Below are 9491 nucleotides of genomic sequence, written 5' to 3'. Positions count from 1 at the left end.
AGGTAAGATTTGGGAATGACAGCAAATTCCTTCCCCAAACCCAACTATATTTTTTACAGGGCCCAAAAGTGAGCAAAAGATTTCATTATCAGGTCACACAAACAATGAAAACCCATTCCTGAAGCTGCACTTAATTAGGAGTGTGGAAGCACACAGCAACTAACGTGGGGTTGCCAGCAAGGAGGGAGCAGTACTGTGGTAGTTTTCTCTGATGTTAAGGTTTAACTCATAATCCAAAGGGAGGAGCTTTTTCCCTTCCATCAGAGAAGTTATGTGCCTAGGAGCTCTGTGGGGAGAAGGATGTGACAGAGGGTATCAGTAATGTTATTTTTGGAGGAATGCTGGAAGTCTGGATTAAGTTCAGATCTGCTGGATGCAAGCTAATGGAAACAAATCAGCCCAACAGCCTGTAGTCCATCTTGCTTTATGGTTAAATATAAAACACACTATATAGCACTACACATGCCCTTACAAGGGAACACTAGACTAGAACTTTGCAGAATGAAGATCTGTGAAGTAAACCAATTTAATTATCTGAATACACTAAAATAGAGATGAGAATTTATTATTAGTTTCCAGGAGAACAAAGAGTACATATCCCATGGTATCAGCTCACCACAAGCGAGTCGGATCATTACAGGCCCTGCTGAAACTGATCTATGTCCAAATTCTTTCTAGAAGAGAAATCAAAGCCAGTCATTATATACACTTTTGCTGTCTTAATACTTGGAAACAGCAGAGAGCTAATATTCATGGTCACAGGGCACAGCCTAGAAGCTTGTCTGCAGACTGAAGGGGGTGATGGGGCTCAGCTCCATGTGTGTACAAAAGACAGAAAGCCAGCAGAATAGCAGCACAGCTCTGAAAATAAGCAGGAACACCAAGCTCTTAGGGGCACAGGACCAGTGGGAGGGGCAGACTTGGAAAGGAGTTTGTTTTGCATTCAGAAACAAAACTCTCTATGCTCTCTTGCAAATTTAGAACAAGATAATGTGTCATAGCTGATTCACAGGAGTTTCTTGTTCTTCTATCAGAAAATAATTCTGCCAACTCCAAATTTCATCCTGCCACTCGTGCAAACAAAGCAAATAGTGTTTTGCTTTTAATGTTTCTAGTGCCTGGTCCAACTGCAGTTTGCATCCCAATACTTGGCCAGCTGTATTAGCCCCAACACAGGCTGAGGAGGACAAAGTTCCTCCCCTGAAGAGCACAAACCTTTGGAACCTGAGGAACGAAGGAAATACAGCAACACAGTTAACTTAGTTTAGTTTTACTAAATTTTACCTTACATGCTTTCTAACTGCTACAGGGACTTGCATTTACTGACTGAGTTCATTCTGAAGGGGGTGGGGGTGGTTCTTCAGATTACACACTTTGAGATGTCTTATTCCCCATGCTCGCTACTTCCCAGCTAAAAACTGGGATTTGACTTTTCACAATGGTTTATACTGTAAGCCTGAAGGGAGGAAAAAATCCATTTTTCTTTCTGTGCTTCAGTTAAAGAAGGAAATAAGTAACATGAGCCATGAAAGGACTTTGATCCAGAACTAGGGAATGTAAATGCTTTACAGATGCCAAATAAGGATGTTTCCAAAGAAAAAGAAAACAAAGAATTCTCTACCCCAACTCCTTTTCATTTCCAAACAAGGTAATGGAAGGAGAAATTTGTAAGGTTTTGATGGAAGTTCCATTTCTCCAAGAGGTTGTTCTGGTTTTAATAATCACACACACTCATCAGAAGAAACAACTGATTGTTTTGACAGGGGCTTACTGTGTTCCCGTGAGGGGAAAAAATAATTTTTCTAGATCATGAGTGTCTCTTAAAACCTTATCACAACTGGAGAGGAACAGAGTAGAGAGGCAGGAATCCATCCTTAACTGCCATGACATGGGTGGAATTATGATGACCTGCCTGCTGGCCGTACTGCCTGCACTCTGCATCTGTGGGAAGCCCCCAGCACGCACTGACGCTGGCAAAGCCATCACAGAAAGTGCCACAAATAGGAAGAAATGAGGATTTCACCCTCTATTTATTCACCCTCTAATATGTTCCACCCATTGGAACAAGGTATCTGAGAGGAAAGTCATGAATCCAAGACTGAGTACCTCTGTTGCAACCTATTTGATTCCCTTTTAAATGGATTTGTCTTTCACTGTAGAAGACTTTCAGAGCTCATACAAGGTGAATATGTTCTATATGTTTAAAAAAAAATAATGCAAGGTACCTTTTATGTAAGCAGAATACAATAGACAAAGTTCTTTTGGCATTGTATATTCTTAAACATGTGCTTTGCACAATATTTTGACTTAGCAATGTATGGAATAAATAATGCTCAGCACGAGTGCCTGGTCCCCAGATAAAAATCTATGGATTCAACCCCTATGGATGGGCCCTGCACTTGCATGAAGCCTCGAGCACATTTGTAAAATTCTGCATGAGTGCAGATGTCTTCCCCGATCCTCTCGCAAGATCAGAAGATTGGGTCAGTGGCTGTGCTCCAGATAATGTCACTATTAACATTTCCAGACATAATCACAGATACAGCTACAAGACTAAAGCAGGTCAGAAATGAGCTTCTAAGCTTATGGTACAGCTGCCTTTTCCCCCTCTAATTCCCTACATCCCAGAGGACAGTGAGAATGAAAAAACACCTTGCTGGTAGAAAAACAATGCCATAAAGCAGCCAGTGTTCAGGTATGGGAGATGAACGGTGGAGTTCAAAAATGTCAAACCTACATCTCTGGGGAATAGCAGGGTGAGAGTTCATTCTGGTTCTTTCTCAAAGTAGAACTGTGTGAAAGTATCGGGATATAACTTTTTTGATTTATACTTCACATTAAGAACAAATTTATGCTTGTATACTAGTACTAATGATTCAATAGTGCATTAACATCTTAACTTTGCTGTCCAGCCATGGCAGAATTAGTGACTACTTACAATAAATAATGTTACAAATCATACTCCTATCACACAGCACTTCCTGGCAGGTTTTGCAGTTCCTTTAGCACAGGAAACATGTTTCAGTACAGCATTTCAGTGATTCCATGACTTTTTGTGTTGACTACACAGGAAACTAATTTTCCAAACCGTATGCTATGGATTCAAACCCACTGATGTGGAAGTGGGGAGGAGAACACAGTCAGGGGGGCAGGAAAAGCTACGTCTGTATTACCAGGACACTCCCCACTAACAGCAACATCTTGAACCAGTATGCCAAGTAGGGCAGACTGCCTTTAATCACCATGGTCTGTAATTCAGTGTGAGACTGCTTCCTAAGTCCCCCACGTCACACTGCTGATTTGCCAGCAGCTTAAGATAGCTGACAGCAGGCTGTACTCTCCCTTTCCAGCATCAGGACAGATGGCCTGAGTTCACTCCAGCAACTCAGCTTGGCTTCTATGAAAAAGGAAACACTAAGAAGCATCCTTATCACAGCAATGAGACACAGCCAAGCCCTGGAAAGGGAAGGGAACCTGCCTCCTGAAGGATGGAAAGCATTGTTCTGCCATAGTGAACAGGACCAGCTGGGCTCTCAGAGGCTTTCTCCAGGCAGACTGCTGGGAAGAACTCACACTCTAAACATGCCTTGCAATAATTTACCCCAGATAGAAGTAAGTGGTTAAATTTTCAACAGCTACTAATTTTAGGTGTTTCTTAGACTGTTGGAATATGAGACAATAAAACAGATCAATCTGCTCCAATATCTCTGGAAGGAATAGGAGGGGACTGCAAGCATGGCTGGCCCAGCACCCCTGGCTGTACACGGCCCAGGTGTTCGAGCCCAGGGAACAGTGTGGCCTTAAGTGACTCTCTCAGGGTTTAGAGTGGATTTACCGGCTCAGCCGTGCCTTGCAGATCTACACCTCCTGGTCTCCTCAGAGCTCAGATCCTGACACTCAGTTCTGCAGGCCCTAAAATTAGTACTAAGCCCACTGTTTCCCAAGGACAAATGCCTTTTTCCCACAGATATATCCTGGTAAAAACTGGAGCTAAAGGGTCAACCTTCACTGATACATCACAGTTAAAATGAAACAGAAAACTACCCACATATAATGTGTACACAAAGTACAAGGGAACAGTAGATAAATTCATAATTTGCATGCTAAGTAGCTTTTTCTCCTTGGAAGAAAGTAATAATTGTCCTCTGATTACTGAAAGACCCTTTTGACTCCCCTCAGGATGGTTCCAAGAACTAATATGTGACTATTTCTGCTGTCCAGAAAAGTTTAGCAATAGAGACACTGAGCAAATCCTTTGGCAGAACAGGAAGTCCCAGTATCCACTACTATGCTTTAATCACTATGCACTGCTCCTTCTTTACACCCACACTTGCCCAGTTTTAAGCAGGTAAATCAAACTTTTGAAAAGACAACACACAAGGTGTACCAGACAGTTCCACATTTAACCCTAACTTAAAAAGAGCAAAGCAAAACTGTTTGCTTGTGAAGACCCTTATTCTACACAACACTGGACCAACAACCTAGACCTTAACTCTCCATCCTCAGGAAATATATTCTGGGGTAAACAAGAAATGACTTGAGCTAAACATAGTGGTAGCAGGTACTTGATTAGGATACCTGGAGTTTTATTTTGGCTTTAAGCCATATAAAATGGATGGGATATAACAAGAAAATGATCCAGTTAAAGAGGAAAACCATATGAGTAAAACAACATAAAAATTCAACAGATGAAACATGTTTGTAATAAGCATTAAAAGTAATTGCTCATGAGTTGGGGTGTTAAGAGAGGAACTGAGCAGGGTCGAGCACTACTGCTTTTGTTTATCAATGGCAAGAGCCCACATTCTTGAAATAGGGGAGAATAAATAAAAGGGTTGCTTGTGGAGAGATGTTTTGCAAGCAGGGCTAACAGAAGTATTACAATCAGATGCACATTAACTCCTTTGGGAGGAAAAATTACAATCCACAACAGCAAAACTCCAGAGATAGGTAACAAGGAGGCACCAAAACTCAAAAGGAAGCAAGAACAGAGGCAAAACCTTTAACAGATGTGTCAGGAAGTTCTTTGATACCCAAACTGCACAAGAATTCTCAAAACATCTCCCAAATGGCAGTATCTGTATCACATAGGCATCCTTCCAAGGAGTGCCAGCAAGGATCCTTACTGGAGGCCTCTTTGCTGACACTGGAGAATTCTTTGTAAGCCTCCCTTGGAAAGTGATTAAAAATAAGAAAATGGATGCAATCCAAGCAGCTAGTGATACATGTTGAAATTCAAATGTGGTGGTGGTTGGATTCTGTGTTTTGGTTTGGTTTTGTCTTTTTTCTTTACATCGCTGCATATCCTATGCTACATGAAAAATAAGAACTTTGAAGGGTGGATGACTGTGGTACACGGCATTACAACAGCAAGAAGGAAGCAGAGCTGGCAGTTGACATGAACAGCAGACTTGCTTTTCTAACACCAACAGAATAACCAAAGTATGAAAACATAATAGCTCCAAGAAATTTGTACTGCAGGTCTGTCTCCAGCGACTGAAAGGCCCAAAAGCTGCCTCGACACAAAGAAGCAAAGAAAGAAACTGTAACTGGAGAAAAAACAGGCATATATGCATTTTCTTACTTGCATGTGGGCAGGTAAATATATATATTAATATGGGAAGATAGGAGAATAACTGGAAAGTTATTCTCCCATCTTCAGACAGTGACTCAGAGAAAGATCTTAATATATATAAACCATGCGAATGCTTATGCAACTACTAACTGTAACTTCTACAAATAGTAAGCAAATTATATGCATGACAGCATTTAATAATAAAACATCTCTGTTTCTGTAAACTCTGCAGAAATGTTCTACTAAAATCTTACACACAGCACAGCAAAGGTCAAAAACCCATAGGGTAGTGATGACTATCAGGGAAACGCTCTGGACAAACACAGACCTGCTCATTAAACTTAGCAAGTCAAGAAGCCCATTTGCCTCTTCAGGAGAATACCAGAGTCAGCAAAAAGCTTAGAAAAACAAGGTTGATGCAGGAATCTTGGCCAGTTGCTGTCCCCGGCCTATCATATTCTGTGTAGAGATGGCAGAAAATTTCAAACATCATCCTGAAGCACAGTATAACCACAGACAAGAAAAACAGTTCTTGGAATTACCTACTTAAGATACACCAGGCTTTGAATGAACTACTTGAAGAAAAATATACTTTGCCCTAACACCAACAAGTTGCAGAACATGTCTAACAGTATGTTAGTTTGCACAGGCAAAACCACCCACATCAGCAGGCACTTCTAGCCTCAGTTTAGATACCAAGCAGGAAGCCCAGTTTCTAGGATGAAAATGCTGCAAGAGAAGCTTCTCAGTGACCACCTGAGAGAGCTCTTTGAGTCACAACATGTGAGTGACTCTCTTGCCACAGAAAAGCGTGTGGCAAAAGGGCCTGTACTGCAGACCCGTCAGCTGGAGAAGTAGCTTTACACCTGCATTCCAACACACTTCTCCAGCATCACCTGGGCAAACAGCAAAGGCTCTGATCCAGCCTCCTTCTTCCTGCAGGAGACTCCAGCTGCAATACAGAGTTCTGAGTTTTCCAAAACAAACTTTGGAGCTCTAATAGCAATTACAACTGTACTGCTGTGTGGGTAACAAAAAGATCCTACAGCTTGTCACTAGGAAGTCTTGTTCAGTATTTTCAAGAGAACAAAACCAAGCTGATTTGCAAAGTGTGCTGTCTCTAGTTTCCTAAGCTTTAAATGAAACCTGTACCTGAAAAAATTGTAATGGTATTAAATAATGACTTGTCATTTTATTTTGCAGATGCCCTATGCTAATTTTAAGTTACCATGGTTACATCTTTTACAATAAATATAACACTAAACACTGAGAAACAATTATGCCCTTCATTTCGATTTTGGTTTTTTTTAATATCAGGGTGTTTGTGGGTTTTATGAAGCTACTGATGCAAGTTGGAGAGGGAGTGTTAAGCTGCAGAAGGACTTTTTACAAAGGCATGGAGTGATAGGACAAGGGGGAATGGCTTTAAACTGAAAGAGGGCACCTACGAGGGTGGTGACACACTGGAACAAGTTGCCCAGAGAGGATGTGAATGCCCAGTCCCTGGAAGTGTTCAAGGCCAGGCTGGATGGAGCTTTGAGCAACCTGATCTAGACAATGGCTGTTGGAACTGGATGATCTTTAAGGTCCCTTCCAACCCAACCCATCCTGTGAAGATTGGTAGTATCCTGTAACTGGTAGTAGTATTACAGCAACATTAACACTAACGTTTGTATGCAGATAAATGTCTAATACATATTGGAGAGAAAAAAAACTGCCTGCTCTCACTGAATATTATGTACTTTCCAATCTTGTCAAAATAAACTTAGAGCCTAGTGTTACAGAAATCTTTAGTTCTCTCTCAGCAGGGTTTTTAAGATCAATCTACACATCATTGTGCTAGGTCTGTGAAAACATAAGATACACATACATAAATGTCTGCAAACTAATGTAGAGAATAATTAAATGATTTTGTGTACATTTAACCTATTTTTATTAAGTGAGGAAATAGCCTTTTCTGAAAGTCATTTCTTTGGTCTTAAAAATTGAAACTCAAGCCACCTGGTTTTCATTTCCTGCCATATTCCTTCTGTCTCAGCTGCATACTGTGCTAAAAACAAAGGCTCCATTCTTTAATTGTGAATATCAAGACGCCTTTAACCTTCATTCTGTTGTTAGTGCCTTGGAATGTGAAAAAGTTAATATACAATATCCTCTTTTATTAGCTAAAATAATAAATGACCAGTTCTATTCCTTTTATCAGCTGGGCTCAAGATCTGCAGATCCTGGGAGACTTAGCGTTCGACAGAGACAAAAATGTACAGCTTTCAAAGCAAAAATCACTGTATTTGAACACAGTTCTGTTCTACTGTTTTGGGTGACAGGCAAGGATTGAAGGTCACTGTTTCTAAAGTTACCTAAGAAAAGTCTAGAAATAAGTCACCTCAGACCCTTGTCACCCTACGGTGGTTAACAGCTGTCACATCTGGTCTCAATCAAAAGCCAGTAAAGAACAACAAAGGGCAAGCCTAGTCCCTAGGCTTGGATCATGTAGGGCTTTAACACAAAGAAACTGGTTCAGAGCATTAGAACCAGTGAAAGATGGCCTTCTTCAGCGAGAAACACAAGCCCTCAGAGGAAATAGGGCAGGAGGGGAACAACTTGTACAGGTCATTGAATAAATTTATTAGCCAGCTCAGTGCAGAAGATGATTGCTAATAGAACAAAGAAACGCTCAGCTGTCAAGGTGACCAAAAGTTCTCCTATGTGTGAAAGGAATAGGAGATTTAGAGTGAAGAAATAAATGTATGTAGATTCTGGAGATCTTAAAAACAAGCAAGCAAACAGCAAACATCTCTTTTCACCAAGAAAGCAAGTTTTCAGACAACCTGAAATTCTAATTATGATCACTATCAAGAGGGACACAGTAATTGACTTGAGATCCATCTAACACAGTCTTGGAATAAATGGATCGAGTCCATTAATTTACTCCCTCCTCATTTATTCACAATTCATAAAACATTTATTGCTGTTCAGCCTGCAAATAAAACAGCTTATTCTTAACTTGCAGAGCATTTGGTCTGGGGCTTCTGTTAGGAGTGACTGCGTGTAACTGGATAAGGAAGAGGCACTCCTTACCCAGTGGTGTGCTGGATCTCTTACCCAGACTTCTGGGCAGCCTTGACAAGCCCTACAATGGTTTCAAGAGGTAGAGCTGGGAGGGGAGTGCAGGGAGGGCTGCAGTTTAAATCACCTGGGGCACAGGACAGCCAGCACTGGAGGCCAGGGGGAGCGGAAGTTTCAGTTACTGCTGGTGAGACTCAAGACTCTCCAGCATATGGCATCACACTGATGTACAAATTTATACTCTGGGTCACAGAGAGTCTCACATTTACCTCTTCCAGTTTTATTACAGTGACAGGGAGTGAGATTTTGCAGTTGGTTCGCAGATGCACGTTCAATAAAATAACAGGCAATCACTTTACTTGCATATCAACACTTCCCACATTTAGTGAAGAATCACAAATTTGAAAGCTGTTTTCCATCCCACCCCAGTCTATTAGTAATGAGGGTATTCATTACAGCAGCTTAAACTGAGGGAAAATACGTTGCTTAGCTTGGAGAAAAACGTGTAGAATAATCAGTGTGATGCAACACTGGCTGACACTTGATTTCACAAGTCATTGCACCAGAAGGTTTAAGAAAGTGGCCTTGAGAGACAAATTTGTGAAAAGTAACCAAGAAAAAAAACTTGTACCACGTAATCGCTGGGAGTCACAGGGATGTAAAACTGATAAGGAAAACACTTGGGTCTGGTTTGCCTTTAAAACTGGTGAACACAATGTATGCCACAGTGATAACAAACACTTCTAATGACTCCTAGCATTTATTGTTAGGACCATTCTCTTTATTACAACCATTCCAACTTACAACCTTTCTTAACCTGCTAGAAGCTATTTCACAGTCAACCATTTCT

This window comes from Pipra filicauda, unplaced genomic scaffold (genome assembly GCF_003945595.2).
Source record: "Pipra filicauda isolate LSUMZ 115617 unplaced genomic scaffold, ASM394559v2 scaffold149_size4050908_pilon, whole genome shotgun sequence".
NCBI lineage: Eukaryota > Metazoa > Chordata > Aves > Passeriformes > Pipridae > Pipra > Pipra filicauda.
The sequence above is the reverse complement of the archived record's forward strand: the minus strand, read 5'-3'. Positions refer to the sequence as shown.